The sequence below is a fragment of the Athene cunicularia genome (genome assembly GCF_003259725.1).
Source record: "Athene cunicularia isolate RWA chromosome 2 unlocalized genomic scaffold, athCun1 chr2_part1, whole genome shotgun sequence".
NCBI classification, from domain to species: domain Eukaryota; kingdom Metazoa; phylum Chordata; class Aves; order Strigiformes; family Strigidae; genus Athene; species Athene cunicularia.
The window spans coordinates 69946512-69959993 of NW_020799095.1; positions in this window are offsets into that span (position 1 = coordinate 69946512).

Here is a 13482-nt window from a genome sequence, read left to right on the forward strand (position 1 = left end):
TATTTTCAAAAAGAGAAAACAATTCCTTTGCAAGATGAACACTTTTGTATACAATATTTTGAAATAAAGAATATGTCCAAAGAATGGAAAATAATGTATCTTAGAGCTAGATATAGCACAGTATATAAATTTAAAAATCTTACTCATGCTTATCACTTTACAGGAAAATAATCTGTCTTTGTTTCCAAAGAAAAAAAAAAATCAGGTTTTAGTTTTATTTTAGTATTTATTTTTCTAATTTTTGTCCTTTTAGTTTAGGCTTTCTTTTTTAGCCCAGCTTTTGTTTGGATGATTCTTGGTAACACTAATGTAGTATGTTACTCAGAAGATCAAAGAAGTAGCTTTGTCTTGATACAAGTATCAATACTGTATCATTATTTAACACAGAACATGTTTAAGATACAGAATTCTCACACTGTCTTAATTTCAGTATCTTTGCTGCTAACTATGGAAAAGAGTGACCTTTAGTTATATTGTGCATTTATTAACATCTATGTATCCCACTTAGATTTATAAGTCATGGCTCAATAATGATCAAATGAATTATGAACAGTGTCTTGATGTTTGAATATGAAAGAAAAGCTCTGATTTTAGTGGATTATTCATCAATTATTGACCTCTTGAGCACTAGTCATGAGGAAAAAAAAATCAACAAAACAAACCTGTTTTCAAGAGTTTTTAAATTTATGAATACTTTATTATTCTCCAATGATAAATTTTCAATTAAGTCACATCATTTTGAATTATGATGCTTATTGTGTGTCCTTGGACAGATAGTTCATAGAGTATTTCTCCATAGAAAATCTTGTTAATTTGCCAAACGGTGACATTTCAGAATGAAAACTGGATACTTTCACTGTTACTGAGACTGGACCAACTGAAGAGTATGGTGTAATGAGACCATAAACACACTCTCAAACTTCCCCCCCCCAAAAAAAAAAAAAAAATCAAACAAAGAAAAAGCAAAACCCGAAACAACAACCACACAAAACAAACTAAACACCAGATGTTATCAGCATGTAATCTTAACCTGAGAAACTTAACTAAAAATGAAAGATCACATTAATAATGCATAATAATATTACAAAAACAGAGAAAAAAATACTCTTTTTTATAGCTTAGAGGTGTCATTGAGTCTATTCAGAACTTTAGACTAGATTTTTAAACATTAAGGTGTGACCACTTATGCAACTCTTAATTCTCTGTTTTTATTTCTTCAGCGCTTTGCTAGTGATCTGGGTGATGGAATACAGAATAAAATGTAATGTCACTGGACTGAGAGACTATACACTTGAAAATTAAAAATGTTGATATTGCAGTTACTGAAAAAAATATAGGATGCAAAACTCAAAAAAAAAAAAAATATTAAAGCTAGAATTTAAAAATGGCACAAGTATATGGTGTCAAACAAATGTTCAGGTGTCAGCTATTCCAAAAAGCTCAATAGTGGATCTCTAGTTGAGCTGTAATCCAGGGAAATCCTGCTTTTCTGGGGAAGAGTAAATACTATATTCTGGTATAAGTGAGCCTACTGCCTATAAGGCCTTTGGAAGTAATCCTCTGCGGAGAGTACTAGCAGATCTTGGGTCTGTCCACTTCTGAGCTGTGCACTGCACAATTGAAAAAAGCTCAGATCATAAGAATGATCATTGTTCTACTAAACATGACTTACAAGAAAAATATGGTTTAATTAAATGTTATTCTCTTTAAGAAGAGAACTGTAAATATGTAAAACACTATCACAAAGACAGATGGAATAACCTTTTGCTATGTCCATGATAAGATAAAAGATAATTAATTCATGAAATGATAAGTGATATTGAGGTTAGCTATTTTAAAAATTTTGCAAATGTTTAAATTGGGAAGCACTGGAATAAATAGCTTGGATATAGTTTCTAACAGTGAAGGACAAGTAGATAAGCAGGTCTCAGAAATGATGCAGATAGAATGATGCCTTGAGGTAAAGGAATAGATTTAAATGATCTTGCAACATGTCTTCAAACCCTGTAATTCCATGGAGAATGAGGAATAAGTATGTCAGACCTTTAGCTTTAAATAATAGAAAATCCTTCATTTATCTTCCTCCTACACTTGTGTCAAAGGAATCAAATCCTGAATGAATTCCTTTTCTCTCACTCCCCAGTTGCTTTTAACCTACTCTTGTCTGTTACTTCAGTCTCAAGATTCTGTATTCCTTGTCTGTAACAAGGTAGTAGTCATAATATTTCAGTCTTGCTCACACCTTTCATCTTGGGATAGAGGCATTAGAGAGAATATGCCTTCCTATCACAGTAGGGAATTTCCCTTGGAAGTTCCCCACTGGTGACGGTAAGGTTGTTGGGTGTGTTGTTGGGCTTTGCTTCTCTCCTTGATACATGTTTCCTCATCGACCTGAAATAAGGATTAACATTCATCTATGATAGTAATTCATTTGGTTAACCAATATCTATCCTTCACACAATGTTAAATGTTTCTATGACACCTTTTAATATTTTTTGTGGCCTTTAGTTTTAGGCCCTCAACTTTCTCATTTGGAATTTGTCCTCTGCCAGTAATACAGACTGTTCATCCTGCTAGTTTGAGAAATTTAGCTGGGATGTACAGAAGACAAACAAGTCTCAGTCTTTAATAGCAAGACCAGTTGTGCTGAGGGAATCCAGCCTCCTCAGCCAGAAGACAGAGACTGGGAGAGTGACCCCCCTGCAATCCAGGAGGAGAGAGTCAGTGACCTGCTGCATCACACAGACACACACAAGTCTATGGGACCGGATGGGATACACCCGAGGGTGCTGAAGGAGCTGGCTGGGGTGCTCGCCAGGCCACTTTCCATTATTTACCAGCAGTCCTGGCTGACCAGGGAGATCCCAACAGATTGGAAATTGGCCAGTGTGACACCCATATATAAGAAGGATCAGAAGGATGATCTGGGAAATTACAGGCCTGTCAGATTGACTTTGGTGCCCGGGAAACTGATGGAGCAGCTCATCCTAAACACCATCATGCAACGCAAGAGGGACAACCAGATGCTCAGGCCCAGTCAGCATGGGTTTATGAAAGGCAGGTCCTGCCTGAAAAACCTGATCTCCTTCTACATGGCAAGCTGCTTACTGGATGAGGGAAAGACTGTGGATGTTGTTTACCTTGACTTTAGTAAAGCCTTTGACACCTTTTCCCACAGCATTCTCCTGGCAAAAATGGCTGCTCGCAGCTTGGATGGGCACACGCTTTGCTGGGTAAAAACTGTCTGGATGGCCGGGCCCAAATAGTTGTGGTGAATGGAGTTAAATCCAGTTGGCGGCCGGTCACGAGTGATGTTCCCCAGGGCTCGGTTTTGGGGCCACTCCTGTTTAACATCTTTATTGATGACCTAGACGAGGGGATCGAGTGCACCCTCAGTCAGTTTGCAGATGACACCCAGTTGGGTGGGAGTGTTGATCTGCTCGAGGGTAGGGAGGCTCTGCAGAGAGACCTGGACAGGCTGGAGCCATGGGCTGAGGCCAACTGGAGGAGTTTCCATAAGGCCAAATGCCGGGGGCTGCCCTTGGGCCACAACAACCCCCAGCAGTGCTACAGGCTTGGGGAGGAGTGGCTGGAGAGCTGCCAGTCAGAGAGGGACCTGGGGGTGCTGATTGACAGCCGGCTGAACCGGAGCCAGCAGTGTGCCCAGGTGGCCAAGAAGGCCAGTGGCATCCTGGCTTGTGTCAGCAATAGCGTGGCCAGCAGGGACAGGGAAGGGATCTGACCCCTGTACTCGTCACTGGTGAGGCTGCCCCTCGATTCCTGTGTTCAGTTTTGGGCCCCTCACTACAAAAAGGACATTGAATGACTCGAGCGTGTCCAGAGAAGGGCAACAGAGCTGGTGCAGAGTCTGGAGCACAGGTCGTAGGAGGAGTGGCTGAGGGACCTGGGGGTGTTTAGTCTGGAGAAGAGGAGGCTGAGGGGAGACCTCATCGCCCTCTACAGCTACCTGAAAGGAGGGTGCAGAGAGCTGGGGATGAGCCTCTTTAACCAAGTAATAAGTGGTAAGACCAGAGGGAATGGCCTCAAAATTGTGCCAGGGAAGGTTTAGACTAGATATTAGGAAGCATTTCTTTCCAGAAGGGGTTGTTAGGCATTGGAATGGGCTGGCCAGGGCAGTGGTGGAGACCCCATCCCTGGACATTTTTAAGAGTCGGGTCGACATAGCGCTGAGGGATATGGTGTAGCTGGGAACTGTCAGTGTGAGGTTAATGGTTGGATTGGATGATCTTCAAGGTATTTTCCAACCTGGACAATTCTGTGTGATTCTGTGAAGTTTCTAAAGCGGAGATGGTCTTTGTCATAATGTATATAGTGTTATCAGTCCAGATGATCTAATTTATCTCTTGCTCTTCAAGTGTGGTGGTTTCGGCCCTGCTGGGACCTGAGACCACGCCACTGTTGTCCCTCCCCCACCCTCAGACTGGATGGGGCAGGGAGTGAGATACAAACCCCATGGTTCATGTAAGGAAAAATTTAATACAACAGTGTAACAAATAATAAACCAAACAACAATAGCAATACCACCACTAATAAACAGTTATAACAGTAAACAGAACAAAAGATATACAGAGATATACCACAAGAGACACAGCAGCACTGTCACAGATGCTTTCCCGGGACAAAAGTCACAAAAGAAACTGTTCCCATGCTTCGGGCGCCTAGACCTGATGTCAGTATGTTATCAAATAACACGGCTAGAACCCCCTCCCCAGTGCTGGGGAAACTTAGCCCTATCCTAGCTGAACCAGGACATTAGGAAATCTGATTGTGTTGACCAGGCTAAGGTTGAGTTATTTTTCACTTGACATGTGTATTGCTGCATTTATTCTTTTATTTCAGTACCGCTTTGAACTGTACCCCAGTGTTGCATACCAGAAACACAAATCTTCCTAAAATCTATAGTCCATTAAAGGTTAAAAATATATTTACAATGTAAGAGGTGAAGGGAACAAATGTTACACTTCCTAAGATCGCATCTGATAGTTCATATATCTACCAGTTACAACCTCTGCTGTCTGAATAACAAAGGCTCTGATTCTGCTGCTGATAGGTATTGAGCGGTGCCTTATTGTGCAAGTATTTCTGCTTTTTTGCAATTACTTTGGTTCTTAAGAGAATCTCAGCTTCTGTGAATTTTATGTCCTGTTGCCTTCCCCTACCTTTTATAAAACTTAATTAGATTTGACCACTTCAATCCATTAGACCACTGGATAACTAATGAGCAAAATACTGTCTTTCATAATTACTTATTGTGGAACAAGTCTTAAAAAAAGATTCTTGCTTTCTTGTGAATTTCTGGACCCTCACAGTATTTGTAAAGAATTTTTAATCCTGAGATGAAAGTAATCATGAGCAATCATCATGATTACTGAGGAACTATGTTCATATATTAAAGTATATGGATGCTAGGGAAATTTCATTCATTGAAATATGATTCAGGTCCTTCTCCTGGATCTCAGAAATATATTTTCCTTCTGAATCTAGCTTGAATGTAGTTCAGTCCAAAATAACTGATTGAAACTTTTAATTTTTATGATACTAATTTTGTCCCATGGTAGCTTATGTGGAAACTAATTATAAAGTGGAATTGCTGTTGTTTCTATTAACTGATAAAACTGACTTGTATTTCCCACTTCTTCATGGTGAAGAATTGCCAATTCTTGAGTTCAGCTTGCAAGTCCAATATCCTTTTTTACGGCAGTAACGTTTATATTGCAGGCAATGTGTGGGAACTGTTGTTATTTGGAAATGGTTCTAATTAACTTTTTCTCCAGCTTCAGGATCATATTAAGTAAACAAAGACTAATTATAAGCTTGTTGTAACAGAGTTAATCTCACTCCTTTCATTGAGTTACTCTGGTTGAAGGAAGAGCACTTGTTTTTTTTCGCAGGCAACAAAGATGTTCCAGTGAAGATCAGTCTCCTGAATCTATTTTTTAAATAAAATATTATAAAACACCTTGGTAAATACATAATTCTATGAAAAAGACAACATGGGCTCTTGATAAATGTGGGCTGGTTTTACTTCTAACTTCAGCTTCTTTTATTCCAAGTTGTGTAATGTATTTACATTTAAACAAAATGTCATAAATGTTAATTGAGACATAATTTTGAGTATTAACATATTATGTGTACTATGATTAATAACGTATCTGGATGTGGTTTTGATGGCCTCTTACTGACCTTCTTCTGTATAGAAATTACATACACAACATACTCCACACACCAAGCTTCAAAAACAAAGGTACTGACTCTGCTTTAGAAAAAAATAGTATTACCTGCCCTTCCATGGAGATTTTGCAGATGACCAAAAATTAAAATATGGCTGTATGTTTTTTACTGTTAGAAATGCATAATCTTCTCCAAACTGTGAACACAGGATGAATATATGGACTGAAAAATACAAACTTTTTGCTGTTACTAAACGGGAACCTCATTTCTGCCTAAACCCATTTTTAAAATATTTACTATTAAATTTACCATTCATTCTTGATCTGCAAATTGAGAGACTAAGACAGTTAAGTTAAAAGTGACGTACTATTAAGGAAGAAGACACTGGTAGGCTGTTTCCTGAATGGTCTTTTTAGTAACTTGTACTGTAGGCAATGAATGGTTACAGGAGAAGTACTTCTGGGTCTTTTAGTCTTTGTCAGCCCTAGCATTTACCACATTTCTTTCACTGTAGTGGCGTCTGATGGTCAGCTTCATATCCCATTTTGTTCTTTCATCTCTTGCTCCCCTACATCAACTTCCCCATACCAATGGTCTCTGGGCTACGAGCTCATCTTTGTTTCATTCTTCAGGGAGGACAGCAACAGAAGACAAAGTAACTGTCATTAACCTCCCTCTTGTTAGTGTGTGATTGCAAAGAAAAAAAAAAAAATTGACATCTGCAGCTCTGAAAGATACTCTGAAGAACCAACGAGGATCTTTCTGTTGACAGTACTTGGACAATTTTGCCAGTCTTTTACACTGCAGAATGTTGGAAAATTACAGTTTTCCTAAAATTATTCTATTTTCTTACAAAGAAGGAAAGAAACCACCCTGACATGAAGTAACTCTTTTCCATGGACAAGCTTTTGTAACTTTGCTCCAAAAGCATTTAGTATCTGGAGATTCTCAAGGGAATATCTGAAAAAAATAATTTAACACTAATGTCATACTCTTCTTACTGGTGTAGGGCTTCAGAACTGTTCTGCTTTTATTGTTTATGACAATTCAACCATACTGCAGGTCATGGGTAGGGGGAAATTACTATCAGAATTGACTTCTTCCTTTGTAACCCCAAAAGTGTCAGAAAACCTGTACAATAGACAGTGATTTCAGCTTTCTTTATAATATATATACATATATATATATATAAAAATTTCTTAAATCTCATTTATAAATATTCCTGTTCATTTCTGGTGGTGTTCCTGGGATTCTTGATGTTTTGAAACTAATTCTTAGTCAAGGAAGAGAGGATTAAGGATTACATAGTATATTTACCTGGAACAGCAAAGCAAGGACATAATCCTGCTTCTCTGGAAGTGTTTCAAGTGATCTCCTCTTTCCTTTTTCCTCTCCCTCCTCAACTCCACTTCTAAAATCATGCAAATGCTTGAATGCAGTATTGTCTCGCCACTGGGTATTTTGTAAGGAGGATTGTATGAAATATAATCATTGGTTCACTTCAACGTTTCCATTTTGTTTCACTGACTCTTACTTTGTTCTTACATCTGGAATATGTTGTTCTGTATGTTAACACTCAAGTCATGTCCCTGTAAACTAGTTGGCAGCTGTTTCTTCTCACTTTCTTGATGGTGGTTCTATTTATCAGAATATTTTAAATCTTCGAAAGGTCCTCCATTTTTTGTTTTGCTTTTTTTTTTTTCCCCCCCCTCACTGACTTCACTTTCATTTGTACTCTAAATATGTCAACAAGGATGAAAATCAATTTGTGAAATTCCAGAAGCATCTCATCAGGAATAGTTGCATCCCTAAAGGACTTGTAATTAATAAACAAAAGTTTAGGAGGAAAAAAGAATGATGTTCGTTATGAACTGGAGGATTGAAACACAGGAGTAAAGTATACATGTTCATACATACCAGTGACTGTCAGGGTAGGCATTTAAACCAAGATCTTTAGAGAATCGGACATCTCTCTCCTTTTATAATTGTTCTGCTGATTAAGGATACCAATTAAACTCAGATACCACAGTGAAAAGAGCAGGTGTATTTTACTAGTGATAACAGTGTAATACAGAAAGCATGCAGTAAGAAAAGGCAGAATACTGTACTTAAATCAGCAAACAGGAAAAAGCAGGGTAATGCATTAAATCATTACTACATGAGAGAGAGAACAGTGATTAAGAAAGATCCATCACCACTTGCATACGTTCCCACCACCCAGACCCGCAGTGGCTGGGCAGCCCCGGTTACAGCAAGGGTTTGCAGAGCCTGTCCCGGCAAGTGGGAAATCCTATGCGGTGCGTCCACCCATAGGTGAGGCACCCAAAGTCGCTATGAGCGGGCCCAGCCTTATATACCAGAGATCGACAAGCCAGAATATCTGGCACCTTTGTTTTGAGCAGAAAATTTCTGGTTCCATTCTCCTGTTGGATTCCACCCAAAGCCTGGCCAGGGCTCAGGGGGGGAGACCAAGGGAGTTTCTAGCAAGGCCAAATACATGGGTTCTCAGCCTTGAACAAGGCTGAGAAAGGAGAATTGGTTATATTCTCTCAGCATTTCATTCTCTCTACTGATTATATTCTAGGCCGCATCTTTCACTAGCGAGTTTACATACTTTGTTAATGATCACAGACTAAGTTAGCAGCTTCGGCTTGGGGCCTGTTGTTCAGGCTTCAGTATTTCAATGCTTTAGCACTTTTTACATCAGTATAAGTGAGTTGTTATAACTTAGTACAATACCTCCTAGCACAATGGTTATCAGTTATAAAATATACAGGATCAGTCTATAGGTCAGCTCTGGCTTGGGCCAGTTGTCCAAGCCTTAGCACTTCAATAATTCATTAAACTTTATCCAAAAATTCAAATACATTTTTCCAAATAACATTTTTCCAAACTGAATTCAACAGTTTTGTTGAATTCATACAAAGTCATTTTCCATGAGTGATTTGATGGATGATTGAAGTAGGGAACCTGGCATTTATTGCTGGGGTTAACAAGGTCTCTGTTCTGAAAAACTCACCTTTAATGTCTAGCTAGTTAGAAAATAATTTTGGAAAAAACAAAAACAAGAAACCACCACACTTTGTAAGGGTTATATTTTATTATCTTATCAGCATATATAAAACCAGTGTTTCTTTGGGAATGGTAAAATTGCAAAGGAGTAACAATTACAAGTGAGAAATTAACACTTGTTAGCACTGCCCCCTGGCTAGATATGAAATGCCAAGCATACATTTGTAGAAAACCCAGCTATGTGTCTGAGATGCTTTATTAAGCATCTGATAAGTTCTGGTCTCTAAATAAAACCAATGGTGACGCTAATTCTTGTTAGACAAAAGCTGCTGCCTCGTTCTAAACTTACCAATGTATTTGTTGTATATCAACAACTTGCAAGAAAGTGTGAAAAATATTAAAGTATGAGTCATTGTTAGTGTTTTCATTTCTATTAGCAACATATTTCAGATCAAGAGGCTGTATCACATCCTTTTTCAACAAATGGCTTTTCAACTGAAACTCATTTTGTGATGAAGTCCCAAGTACTACAGAATTAAATGTAATGCCAACCATGAAATTGTCATCTCAGTAATTCAACTTTCATACAACATGGGTGAATTCCTTGAATACTCAGTGTTGTGTGCTCTTTTGTGTATTTTGTGCTCTATTGAAAATGAATAGGTCATAAAATACAGGCTATCCAATAAGTCTCCTATTTTTTTTAATATGATAAAAGATAATTACATCTTATGAAATTGAATTCTTCACATTAAACACTATTAAAGGTAAAATTTCTAATATAACTTTTCTTTTTACGATCCTTCCATGAGACCACCTCTGTTCAGTTGGTCTGAAGCAGGGATGAGCACCTACTAATTACTAGCAATTTTGAAACACATGCTATTTCTAGGGTTAAGTGGGGTTTTGCATCAGCAGGCATCCTTTTCAGTTATAAGTCCTAGTTTTTTTTCTAAAAATATTGTGAACTAAGATACAAATTCAAACATGCATTGTTTTTATTAGCCTTTTGATGAAGCTTTAAGAAATTACTTTCCATCAAAGAATATTTTCAACTAGGTTTGAAAAAATTACCTAGCCTGGAAAAGGAAATTTAAGAATGGAAACATTTAAGTGGTAGTAATAAAGGTCTTGATGCATGCTGCTGCTATCTTGAAATAAACCCAATGTATAAACACTATTACACTTAACACTTACTGTAGCAAATAAATTTACTCTTTTCTAATTCAGTTCCCTACTTGAAATTTACTCTTTTGCAAAATTAATTGTCCATGTTTACTGCAAGAAAATAACGTACTGATATTCTATGCTTAAAACAGAAGCTGAGGATCAGTTACCCCAAATTCATTTGCACACCACCTGGTGTTTACTGGTAATGAACTAATAATAATTACCTGAGATGCTTGGCTCATTTTTAATGCTCCAATTGATACAGAGTATAAGTTCCAGTGAAACACACATTCTACCTAAAGTGTTCCAAGCATCCACCAAAAGGAGGGGAGTTCTACTCTTTAAAGTAAGAATTTGCTAGTTTAATCCAGAACATTACCAGCACTACAAAACCTATTTCGTAACTAAAGCTCTCTCTTTAATTAAGAGGGTGAGCAGCCCTTTATTGCAGAATAAAGGAGAAAATGTTTCAGGGTGAAAGATTTAATATGCAAGGAGCCCTAGGTAGAGGACTTGAAGGGAAAGCTCATCTCTAGAACTAACATCACTGCTGTTGCCACACCAATCCAAGAGGTATGAGAAGGGACTTCCTTTGCACTTTACCTGTGTGAATATCTTGAAGGTCTCTAAAAGCAACTTTGTGCTTGGTTTGTTGCTTTACATAGTCTCCTAAGTACCATCTGTAGCATAAAGTAAGCCCAAAGCCCACAGTCCCAATTCTGATTGTGCACATTGGATAGAGAAGGAAAAGGGATGGGCATCAGCATGCTTAATGACATGCTAGTGGAAGGATGCTATGCATGGACTCATTTGTCTTTTATAAGTATTTATAATTGTTTTCTGTTTCTTGTTAAACAACTGCTTTTATTTGCATTTTACTTATTTTACATTAAGCTCGATGGTTTTTAAAGTTACTTGGAAAAACAAGACACTTCTGACATAGGGTGTGATGAGTTTATAAATTATGCTTCTCAAACACTTTATGAAGCACCACATATCATTAGCACACACCCCAGTTCACGTTGTATCCAAATAGTGAAGGGTTCCCTGTATGAGTGGTAGAAGCCTAATGGAGGACTGGCTCAAAAGGATCTGAGGGGCAAGCTTAATATTGACTTCCAATAACACTAAAGGCTCTGTGGCATGCAGTGGAACATTGGACTACATACTTGAACCTCAAAGTCACAAGGACAATATCACATTCACATAAGGTTAATAAAAATTATTTTAAAAGGCCACTGAACTGTTAATTTACTAGTCACCTGTCTAAGTGTATTTACTTTTTATGGAGTACATAATTATAAGACTTAACATGTGGGTTGCATTTTAAAATAGTCAATACAATCCTATCTTATCTTTACCTTTTCGTAAGTAGACAATTTCCCTTTTTCCCAACAACCATCTTTCCTTTGTCCTAGAGAAGTCTAGTGCAATCATATTGAAAATGCATAAAAACACACGAATTGCATCTCTGAACTGAACTGGGGGCTCATTTGGTGATGACTGACCTCAGTACTACTCAACAAAGGACAAAAGAGCTTGTAATTGCAATTAGATAGGAAGTGGTGAATTGGAGCCTGAATCATCAGATATAACAGCTCTTCTAATATGCTTTCAGTTAATAAGAGTACTTTGTCCTATTTCAATATCTATTCACTCTTTTGGAGTTCTGTGACAATCATGGCTTTATTCTGCCATCCTGTGACAATGTGCAATAAGGTGGTGGTACATTGTACAGGAGGAAATAGAAAAGTTCAGTCACTTGTACATTTGCCACCCCTTGCTCTGAGAGGATACAGTTGTTCTTGTTCTACCAGAGCTTCCACCATGCTATGCTACTTGTGAATCCATTCTATTTGTTGTTTTCTTAAAATCAAAACAAATTTGATCCTTTGAAAACCATATTGCTAGTGGATTATCTCAGAGCATTCCATGTTCTATATTTCTGAAATGTTAACTAGCTGGACAATTGAACCATTATCCTGTTTTTTAATCATCTTATAGCATGCTCTTAATAATGTTTACTGTCATCTGATGCCAGAATCAGCTTTGTTTAGAAAGTCTGCTTAAATAAGGAATCATGGCTCGAACCAATAAAGAACAACAGATTGTAGATCTAGATAAGTTCATGTTGTTGCTAACAAAAATCAAGTGTATCCATAATAATCCTACCTTTTCTGAGCAACTATAACATCCTCACTGTATCATTTAAATAGTAAGATCAGGTTTTGAAAGGTTTATATCTCTCTTGAGCTGGCTGGGGAAGCCTTGGGAATATGCCACAGTTAGGTTTTGATGAGCTTTCTCTGATCATAGGATCTGACACTATGAATATGCTGAAATCAATGAAAATATTGCTGATTGCAGATGCTGTGCAGCTTGCACGGTGCAGACAGTACAATACAGGATTATATGTTTCTGTGGAGATTTATTTGCTTCCTGTCATTAGAGAACACTATTATCAAACTGCAACAAGATGTGACTTTTGTAACAAGGCTGAAAGCTGAATTTCCATTGCTTAATTAATTGGAAGATTAATATAGACTAAGATCCTGATCATTTCTTGGGAGATGATTTCAGAAATGGTAGGTGCGGATGCCTGCTGATTAACTTCAGATGGCTGATAATTCTTAGGCTAGTCCCACTTTGATATTTCATTTCTGTTGATAATTATTTTTAAAAATCATTAACCACCTCATGTGAGTTTAAAAACACTTTCAGTCATTCCATGCCACATGTTAGGCTATACCAGATCTTTTAACATAAGTCACTAGTTACTGTTTTATCAAGCAAATTGAATGATCATTTCTTAGTATTTACTTTAAAGACAACTCATCTCCAAACCTAATGCCAGTTGGATTACCCAGCTATGTGTTTTCAAATGAATCAGCACAGAACTTACTATCCTGTTTAAGCTTCAAACAGATCATAATGCCTTAAACTCTTTTCTTCCCATTTACATGGCAAGGATCTGAAATACAAATAAAATAAACACCACACATGTATGGAATACAACTACTGGAAGCAGGAACAGAACTTGTTTCACAGTTTCAGATTCTATCGTTTGTTTTATTTGCTGCCTTACATGAGGGTTGTAAAGTCACTACG